The 11,651-nt window shown below is 33.7% G+C and overlaps 1 pseudogene; it reads left to right on the plus strand.

Annotated features, from left to right (window-relative positions):
• The first annotated feature begins 4,223 nt into the window (after nt 1-4,223).
• LOC149542910 (ferric reduction oxidase 2-like) lies at nt 4,224-8,566 on the plus strand (annotated as a pseudogene).
• Nucleotides 8,567-11,651: the final 3,085 nt, after the last annotated feature.

Genomic DNA, 11,651 nt, shown 5'->3' on the forward strand with positions numbered 1-11,651 from the left:
ACATGCATTATGTTTGAAGGCCTATCAAAATATTTACTATATGGAGTTTTGAAACCTTTAGCTTAAAGTTTTTGATTAAGTAAAATAGGTTTTACAAGGATCTTGAAACCTGAAAGTTTTTACAACATATCAAATAGAGAAATATTCATAAAAGTCCAGCATCAGCGAAACTACTCAACAAAAGCCAACCCAAAACAATAGGCCAATGGCCAGGAAACAAAAAGCTAGCTAAACTAGAACAAGAAAAAACTAACTACATGAGGAAGCAACTAGACAGCAAAAAAGCACTAACTATCAATTCTCTTTGTCAAGAACTTGTAGGGTCTCTACAACTTCATTGGTCTTCCTATTGTTCACATCCTCCTGGTCCTAGTTCTGAGCCTCCACCTGGTCCTTGGTATCTTTCATATCATCCTTTTCCTGCCTAGTTTCCAGGCTAGTCTTCTCCATCTTATCCCCACCAAATTCGGCACTAATCAGTGATTCACCCTAGCTATTAATGTTCTCATTCAAAGCATTCAAAGTGGCAATCAACTAATTTGCCAGGTTCTAATGAAAGAACTCAATCCTTTGGACTCTTTTCAACCTTGGTGATTCTTTCCTCTAGCCTTCCCTATGTTCCTAGATGTTGAAGAGCCATTGGCTTCCATCCTGGCTTCTATCCTCTTCATTCTACCCCTAGTCTTGACCAATATTTTGGTTTCCTTCCTAGCTTCTTCTCCCCTTAAGTTCTTCAATTTCATGAAATAACCATTTGATAGATTGAAAGTTGTCTATCATGTGTCCTATCAATGAGATCATCATAGTGGGTTTTTCTATCAATGTCTTCCATCACTTGAATATTTGATGGCTCCCTGACAATCCCCAATTTGGCTTTATTTGAATTAAAATTCCTCTAAGATGTCCTCCTATTTTTTGATATCACCTCCCCACTCTCTTTTCCCAAAATAGATGGGGAGGAAGTGGGGCGAGGGCCTAGAATCACAGGAATCTGGTCTTTGGTTTCAAGGGCTTCATTTTCTTTCCTTTTCTTAAGATTCCCTAACACATCTATTGAATCCTCCTCCTCCTTTTCATTTTCCCTCCCCTTCTTCTCCTCCTTCTCATCCTCCTCCCCCTTTTCCTCTTCCTCTGAGTCAATATCCTCATCATCATCATTATCCTCCTCCTCCTGCTAAGGCTTAGGCTTAGGGAGGATGGGGGGAAGACCATATATATATATATATATATATATATATATATATATATATATATATATATATATATATATATATATATATATATATATATATATATATATATATATATATATATATATATATATATATATATATATATATATATATATATATATATATATATATATATATATATATATATATATATATATATATATATATATATATATATATATATATATATATATAGTATTGTTTCTACTAGGTTTGACCAATATAGAGAGGACAATAGAAATAGATGGTGCTCTACTAGAGATGCAAAATATATGTTGATAGTTTATTAATGGTACCATACATTGTACACTCTGGTGGTTAGATAATGTTGATCTCACTCTTGAGAAAAGTTCTAGTCCTTCAATATTTCTTCCTTGTTCAAGTTTCATACCTAAACAACTCACTTTTGGTTGTAGATTTGGCATTCTGAATTCCTATCTTAAAGCTCTCTTATTGATGATGGATCATGGAATGTGGTTCAAAATATTGATATTAAAAATAAGCACAATCAAATTCAGAAACAAATTGATATTTACTAATAGATTGTACAAATTTAATAATTTTAATGATATGTTTGTATTTTTTTTGGATGTGGCAAATGAAAATTTTGAGGTTATTCATTGGAGTCATGGTTTTGTTTGTTGCAATTGTTGCAGTTTTTGTTTTGGCTTTCCATGGCATAGGATGAGAATTGTTCATTGGGAACATTGAAGTGGCTATTTCAGTAGCCATGTTTTCTTCTCCCTTGTTTATAATGGTGAGTAAAATATATGATTCATTATTTCATTATTACATATGAGAATGAGAATGGTTAATAGCTCTTAATAGTGAAAATAAATTCAAATTAGAGAAATAATCAACATTAAATGAAAAAAATTATTGTAATTAAATAGTCAACTTTGATTATTTAGTACTTTCAACACATTAATGGATACAATTTAATTTCAAATCATTTATCTTTCTTTGATATTCAAAAATATAAAAAATCTTTCTGTGATTTAATTATTTATATCTATATTTTCATATTTATAACCAACAAAATCTACCCTAATGTTTAGATTGTCTACATGTGCTTCTTTTGATATCGTAGAAATTGGTAGTCCAGACAAGAAGCATGGAGTTTATGCCCTTCTTCCTTTCACTCAGTATGTTTCTATATGGTTTTAGCTGGCTTTTTAATGGCATTTTTGGGTAGAGATATATTTGTGGCAGTAAGATTCTTCTATTTTTAAAAGATTTAAAACTTTCATAGTTTGAAATGAATCTTTAAGCTTTTAGATTTCTTTATAATATTTTTAAATATTTTAAATTCTAATCTATTTATTACCTAAAGAATAAATCATTCAAAGTCTCTAATCCAAATAAAATAGAATATTTATAAAAACATACAATTTTTAAAAAGTTTCTTCCCCTTGTTCTTTCATATAAATAAACTTATAAAATATTTTATTGTTTATGCAACTTCCAAATGGATTGGGGGCATTGCTTGATGCAACACAAATTCTTGTTTATTGTATGCTTGCTAACTTTATTATCTCATCTTTGTATGATTAATGATAAGGATTTGTATTCATATATGATCAATGTCTATTGTAAGTAGAGGGTGGGAAAACATTTTGGTTTCCATTTTCAATGGCACTGGAATTATTCCTAAATGCTTTGTCATTTGCACATACTTAGCCTTTGCTCCTCCCAATGCCAAGATATGCACTATTTTCCCTTCAATTATTGCAAGGGCATCACTATAGTGAATTCTATGTATTTCTCATATGCCAAAATTTTATTTTGTGCCACTTTCAGCTTAAAGTAGGGAGGATGGTTGTAGCTGTTGTAATGATGTTCACAATAATGGAAATGGTGTCTACTTTTGGTGTTCATGAGCATAACACTCGAAAGTTCTTAGTGGGTATTGTGGGGATCATTACAACCATTTCACTTTATGGTTCTCTACTTCTTTCTATGGTATGTAAACTAACTATTTTACCTTTCTCTAGTTGTTTTGCATACTAGATGTGTTTAAGCCTCAATTATATATTTTTGTGTTCATGTCATTCCACTTATCATTCTTTGGCTTCCTCACTAATGCTTTGTGGATGACCTACAATGTCCTAAGAAAAGACTTCTTAATTGTTGTAATATCACATTCGTAGTCCATTGATTTCCTATAGTTTAAAGAGAGATTCTTTTCCTTGGTATATTTCCAATTTGAATGTTTTTGTGCCTACAAAGTCCTAATGTTATAGGTTTCCTTTTTGGAATTGATTACCAAAGGAAATGGAGATAAGCCACTGTGCACTGTACCAATAGGATAATAGTTATTCACATATTAGTGAGTTTTCTAACAATAATCTTGATTTTTAATTTATTTATAGTCCTACTATATTTTGATTAGCCACTATGTACTAGATATATCTACTATGTAGGTGGCCTCTATGTAATGTTTTACTTTACATTTAGAGTCTTATCCAAGTTTTCTTCAAAGATTATCTGTTTTATTGTAGTAAAAGTCAAGATTGTAAATATTAATTAGAATTGTAGAAAAACATATTAACATTGAACAAGATTCTAGACTATTCAAATTACAAAGGAAGTTGTGAGTCAAGGAATTAGCATGATAATAAAATTAAATAAAGACTCCAACCATTAAACCATAAGTTGTGGGTATTTATAGTGAACAATTTGAGTTGCTATGTCATCATTAGGGTTCATGCTGAAAAAACCTCAAAATTATTTTTCAAAAAGTTGGAGTATATAGGAACAAGAAATTTTTACACCACTAATACATTTGGCATCAATTTGGGACGATTATGTGTCACAATTATAACATAAATGTTTTGCCATTGTGATAGTAATAGATGTCGTTATTTTTTAGTTGCAAATTATGATGTCTATCCTATACCATTGCAATTATGATGCCTATCTGTCACTATGCAACCACTTTATTGTGACATCAACCCCATCACAATTCTTGTGGTTGACATCGCAATTGCGATGGAAACCCTGGCAATTGTGACAGCAGTTGCCATTGTAGCTACAGCAACCCCATCGCAATTCTTGTGGTAGACATTGCAATTGCGATGGACACCCTAGCAATTGCGATGACAGATGGCATCACGCTACAGCAACCTCGTCGCAATCCTAGCAATTGACGTCACAATTGCAATGAGTACAAAGTAAAACAAAAAAAACAAAAAAAATCCTCAGTTGAGTCTTGATAGCAATATCACAAGTATCTAGTACTCTAGGTGTTGCATAACTTTGTTTTTGTATCCACTATTTTAGAATCTTCACAAACACTTAAATTTTCAAGAATGATCTGAGTACAACATGGTGAGATATATTTTCATATTATATATATCCTAGATCCACATAACTTCATTCTAATTGCATCATTGCATCACTTTTAGATTGAATAGGAATGCCTTAATAGTAGCTAATACATTTCCATACATATATTATTCCAAAAGCGACCTCAATGATATGTGTAGGACTATAAAAGTTCTAATTTTTGAATAATTGTGCACATAGATACAACACAAACATTTATCCTGATATACAAGAGCTGTTCAAATCAAAATATAATGTTGACTTCATCAAGAATAAGCAACATCATATTTGTGTCATATCCAAATTAAGTCTCTAATAATTAATTGTGAACATGGGACTGAGAAAACATTGGTAACAAAGGTTTCTTCTGATGTGCAGCTATTATCCTGGACTAAAATAGGATTTTCAAATATAGCTGGAGAGATTTCTTTGTCAGTAGGCTTGATAGTTTGGTTGACATCAAGAAAACCCATTAGACAATGTTTCTTTGAATTCTTCTACTACACTCACCACCTGTATTTGATATTCATCATCTTCTTTGGACTACATGTTGGAGACATGGCATTCTCTCTTGCACTACCTGGAATTTTCCTTTTTCTTCTTGATCATTATCTCTGGTTTCTCCATTTACAAAAAATTGCACATGTTATATATGCCAAAAAATTGTCTTCAAGCATAGTACAACTAGCTATTACAAAGCACCCAAGTAAGTATACATGCCTTATTAAACTCAATTTGTTTATGTACAAATAAAAATAGGTGAACTTTGAGTGGAAAAGATACAAATAAAATGACTTTTAGTTTCAATTTATATTTATCTTGCATAAGCACTTTTATTCACTAACCAAATCATTTTAGGGCTCACAGATTGCAAAGTAAGGAATCCATTATTCTGTATTTATATGAACTGAGTTACATGCATTTATATCAGATTCTCATTCACATCAAACTATGTTATTCTAACTAAATGTTTAAGCATATTTGAAGATATTTTATACCCCCTTGAACCTTAGGAGGAGTTCGCTGGTCATTCATTTAACTTATGTTGATTATTTTCACATCATTTGACAAAAGGCTCATTCAGACATTTTAAGATAGTTTTTGAAAAGCTGTCAGAGTATTAGTATGTCTATTTTCAACTTTTGACATTTTTAAAGGATTTTGAGATTGTTTCTCATCTTAATATTTTAGTTCTACATTAACTGTCATTATAGGTTTGTCCAATTCTTTGGGGAATAAGGTAGAGTTTGAATCTAATCTTTAAATGTTTTCTGATTATTGGGATACCAAGGATGGTTGGGAAATTTCTAATATTGTTCTATTTGAAGTTTTGATCTGCCAGTAAATGTAATTGCCAACCACAATTTACAATTTCATTTACATACCTAAAACTTATAATTTTGTATACCTTATTTATACAAAATTTTATTGTCATATACATATGAATATGAGAAGATCAACAAGTCTACTATGGAAACACAAGTTAAGTACATACAATGTAAATGAGTCAAGACACTCTTCGACTAAGAAAATTCTATACATTCAGGGTTGGTGTATAACCCTATGAGTGTTATTCTTTTGAACCTTCCTTTTATATCATGTTCAGAATGACATCCTTTCAGCATTGTTTCTACTTCAAGCATTGACTCAGACCAATTCTCTATACTAATCAAGTGCCAACAAGGATGGACCAAAAAGCTTGACAACTTCATGGAATATATAAGCTCTGTGGAGATACCTTCACATCTTCAAGCAACTATTGAAGGTCCTTATGGTCTAGCTTCTAGTGACTTCTTTAGGTATCAAATTATCTGTTCAGTTTTATTATTATATGGTAAGACTATTAGATTATCATGGTGAGAAAACATAAGCTACAACATATATTATATTGTGCATATATTTGGGCATTAGTCGACTTAATTCAAGACACAAGATATGCTTAAAAGGTGCTGATACACTTAAAAAGCCTTGATAACTCCTACAATTAGTTACTCAAGAGAAAATACTATAACTTGACCAGGGACCATTACATTTTTTTTTTTAAATGTTGAAAATATGTCTTATTCATCCAACATAAAATGTAAAATATGTAATCTAAATTATGTTCATCTGTGTAGGTACGAAGCATTGGTACTGATCAGTGGAGGGAGTGGAATAGCCCCACTACTGAGCATTTTATCAGAAACATTGCATCAACATGACATTAACAATGGAAACCATTGTTAATACTAGGATGGAGTAGTACTGGGATGGGTGACCTCCTGGGAAGTCCTAATGCTTCACCCCTGTGAGCATCACCTAGATCCAATGAGTGCCAAGTGTTTCATTTATTCTCATGAGAGATGGATTCATGTTGAATCACTACTCATGAAACATGGGTCAATGAGTTTGACTCAAAAATCACATAGTTAAATCTTGATAGCAATATCACAATGGAAACCATGTTCCTAGGGAAGTCCTACTCATATACTCAGTCAAAAAAGCTAAAGATCTGTGTGTCCTAAATCTAATATCTCCCTCAACTATCTATCCAAATTATTCTAGGCTAGTGAAAGTAGAGGTGCAAGCATATGTAACTCAAGCAAAAACCCCAGATACTGAAATGGGAAAGCTGGATGTAGAGGGAATACCTTCACCTACTGAAATATTTTTTAACAATGACCATAGCAAAGGAGGAAAAATCTCCAAGGTAGATACATGTATGGGTTCTCTACATTCTATAACAAGCACAAACAATACTTTATGGCATGTAGATTGCTTCTACATTGTTAGGATATCTTATATTGAGCATCGTACTAAATCACTTCTATATATACCCATCGGATAACAACACTTACACTATGTTCCCATGATGGGCTAGAGGACTTATAACATTTATGTGCATGAGTTTTGGGATTGTGATCTTTGGAGGCTTAGTTTATATGGTTTGGAAAAGAGTTCAAACCAAGAAAGTCCACAAGTCAACACAGGAGATGTATGAGATGCAGTCAAGAGGCAATATAGGGGAGCAACAAAGTGACACCATTTTAAGTGGATGCAGTATCCATTATCATCAACGGCCTAATATTCAAGGTAACTTCATTTCTTGTGTAATAAGAAAAGATTTTGTCCCTTATGGATCTATTGTGGAAATCATGGAAGGATGCCACCCAATTGTTTGTTCACCATCTATAACTAAGAAAAGTGACTAGCTGTGTCGAAACTTGGACTAGGGGCAATTCAAAAAATTTATATTGGGCTTACATGGGTCTAGCACTAAGCTATAAAGAATTCATGAAACACACAATAAATTTTATATTTTATATTTTTTAATTTTATCTATCTAAAAATGTCAGAAAAGTGCAAAACCATACATGCTTTCTAATTTCTAGTAGAAAAGTAGGAGTTTTCATTGCAAGTCAAATTGTGATATTGCTATTAGGATTCAACCATGTAGTTTTTGGGTCAAATTAAATGATCCATGTTTCATTAGTAATGGTTCACAAGAGCCCATCTCTCATTAGAATAAATGGAACACTCAACATTCATTGCACTCACTGACCCATGAATGGAACATCTGGATGCAATGAGTGCAAAGTGTTCCATTCACTCTCATGAGAGATGGGCTCTTCTAAACCACTACTCATGAAACATGGGGCTAATGTGTTTGACCCAATAACTACACAGTTGAATCCTGATAGCAATATCACAAGTATCTAGTACTCCATGTGTTGCATACCTTTGTTTTTGTATCCACTATTTTATATGGCTCTATTATGAACTAAAACATTATTGTAGTTTTCTTGACCCAAATACTTATAATTCTTCTTTGTGATTGGCATGTCAAATTGGAAGACATCATTAGAAAATTTGGTCTAGAAATGGATGGAAAAATTGTGGGTGTTATAGTGTGTGGACCAGAAAGTATGCAGGAAAGTGTAGCATCAGCCTGTAGGAGTCACACTTCCTTACTAGGTTTCAAATCCTCTGTTGCACTAGATTTTCACTCCATCGGTTACATTGTCTAGTCAAGTCTTCTCACAAGATTTGAAGTCCTGCCTACTTTTCTTTCTCAAATGCACCTGTGTATGTTGGAAATATTCAAGATATGACAAGTTACTGAGAGGGGAGGGGTGAATCAGTAACTTTTAAAATTTCAAACAATAAAACTGCATACTGATATATTCACCATTCATCCAAGTAACCTACTGTAAGCATGAAACAAAATCATTTGCAACACTTGAACACACAAATTTGGTGACCCAGAAACCTTCCAAATAGAAAGTAAAACTGGGGTGGGGATTAAACCCACAAAGCTTTGTTACTACAGTATGAAGTTGGCCGGTTAAGGCTTATAATGACCACTTCTGGTGATCTTCCCTGTTAGGAGCACAAAGGATTGCTAGATCCACCTTGTTAGAGGATTTACAAACATACAATAAAGTATGCACTCTGTTAGGAGATTTACAAAAGACTGTTAAGTCTACCTTGTTAAAGGATTTACAAAAACTCATTCACCTGTTAGAATGAAACAGTGGATTTGATTACAACTGATTGCTGATAAGATCCACTATGCTCTGATTCACCTTGATGTGATAGATAAAACTTTTTTGCTCCAAAACTTGACCTTTCTGAATACCTTCTCAACTCAGCACACATACTTTCGCACACATGTATTTCTTTCACACTTTCACATTTTCATTCATTACCATTACATTTGAATGATACAATACATTGCATATATATACCATCCAAATAAATAATACATGCAAGGTCAGCCAAAACAACAAGTGCAAATCTCTATACAAAGTCGACCCAAGGTAAAAACTCGGGTTCACTAAACTAACTCGGTGTCCTTCTGATACTCGGCATCCACTGCGTTACTTGACATCGTCATGCACTCGGTAGACGTGAAGGCACGGTCCATACTAAAAACTTTGAGTAGTTTTGAACTCGGTAACCACTGGAGACTCGGTAGAAGAGATGTCACTCGATGAACACTTCTATCTGAATTGTAGCTCGGTAATCAAAGGAAACACTCGATAGAACCTTGTGACTCGGTGATAGTTAGTTTCCTTGATAACCATTTGAGCTCAGTAAAATTAATTTTCTTGATAACCTCAGGAGCTCGGTTATCATGAAGTTCTTGGTCAATACTAAGTACATCTTCACTCGGTCAAAACTGATTCCTTTCTTTACCTTGAACACTCGGTAAACATTGGCTGCTTTGTTCACCTTGATCACTCGGTAAACACTAACTTCTTTGTTCACCTCGATCACTCAGTAAACACTGAGAACTAGGTAAAGCTTGGCTTACAAAGGAATGTCCGATGAGAGCTCGATAAGCATTCAGAATCCAATAAGTGTTGTAACTAATGACAAAGATGTATCATAATGCCAACAATCTCCCCCTTTGGCATTAGTGACAAAAACACTTATGAGACAAAATTTATCTGACATGCTGATGACTGATTCTGAATATACATAGCTTTGTTATATACAACTCCCCCATAGAATGTACATACAGTATTTACATGAGCTGTATATCTCTTCCTTTGTACAATTTTTCCGAAAACACTTATTCACCCATAGTATACATATCCAACAATAATCTCCCCCTTTTTGAAAATAATGCCAAAGAATAAAAGAATATATATACTTATATAGAAACACAAAAATGAGAGATGAACTCTGAATGTACCTAAAGAATAAGCTGGAGAGTCTTATCCCAATTCTCTTGCAAAATTTTGCAGGTGGAAAGAGCTACTTGAACTTCAGCCGAAAGTTCAATCACATGGTTTGCAATGGAGAAGTTATTATCATGGATTAATTTCTTTGAATGTGCAATGTGCTTCTGCATTGAATCCATGATGGGAAGGATCATGTTTTGGATATCTATCAATGTAGATCGGATCCTTGCCTCTTCTCTCAACAGCTCTGCCTGCTTCTTTGACAAAAATTTGATCCTGAGGTGATGAGATGAGCTTGAACTAGGGTCAAGCTTCAAGTTCTGTGCGCTTACCTTCAGATCCTCATCAATTTTATTTAGTTTCTCTCTTATTCCCTTAGTGTACTCGGTAACATCACAAAGCTTAGCAAAAAGAGATGTTACATTATTAAAAGAATTTTTCATATCTGCCAAAATTGAGGTTAATGCAACCTGATTTATTGCAATGTTCTGGGCAATGTGCCCCAACACCTTATTATCAAATTTCTTTGCTGCACACTCAATCAGCTTTTCTTTTTCGGAGGCATCTTCATTGAATTTATTAACTGCCTCTTCCAATTGAATCAAAATGTGTTGAGAAGTATCAACATCAACACCTATAGCCTCAGTAATTATGTTTCGGAAATCCTCAATTATCCTGTATTCCTTATCCCTTTTCGATCTTAATTGCATCTGAGTAGCCTTTTTCTCAATAAGTTGACTAGCATACCTCATTTCTTCAATGGTAGCATTATCAAAGTCAATCTTTGGAATTACTATCTCTGTGTCCAATTCAATGTCTTCAGGAATTTCCTTTCCAGTGATCATAAGTCTTAATGGTTGCTTTTGTTTGACTTCTGAGATGACTGGTTTGACCTTTAGAATAGACACAACAGTAGAGATAGAAGGACTAGCAGTAAAAACTAGGATGCTTGAGGGTTGAGTGCCAATAGGAGTATCTACAGGGTCAAAAATTTGAGTACTGGCCAAAAATGGTGATACACTCGGTAATATAGTATCTAAGCTCATTGTGCCTGAAGTAGATGGCAACAAAATTGTAGAACAAATTGGAGTAGTCAAAATTGGAGAACTCACAGCAATACCAACTGATGATGATGGAGTCGAGGAGGCCAACTCGGTAGATGAAGAGGGGTGCAGCTTGGTAGATGAAGAGGGATGCAGCTTGGTAGATGAAGTGGTAGTCACTTCCACTGATGATACTTAGAGCTGAGATATGGCAGGTGTAGATGGTAAATCTGGTGTAGATGAACCTACTAAAGCTGACTCCAACCTTGATGATGTCACTGGTTTAGCTGGGGAGTGAGGAAGGGATGCAATAACTGCTGCTAGAATTTTTACCAGATCATCCTCCTTATCTTCCTCTTTAGCTTCTTCCTCTTTGTCTT

Source organism: Cupressus sempervirens, chromosome 8 (assembly GCF_028749045.1).
Source record: "Cupressus sempervirens isolate cs-2001-9-10 chromosome 8, ASM2874904v1, whole genome shotgun sequence".
In the NCBI taxonomy this organism is placed as follows: Eukaryota; Viridiplantae; Streptophyta; class Pinopsida; order Cupressales; family Cupressaceae; genus Cupressus; species Cupressus sempervirens.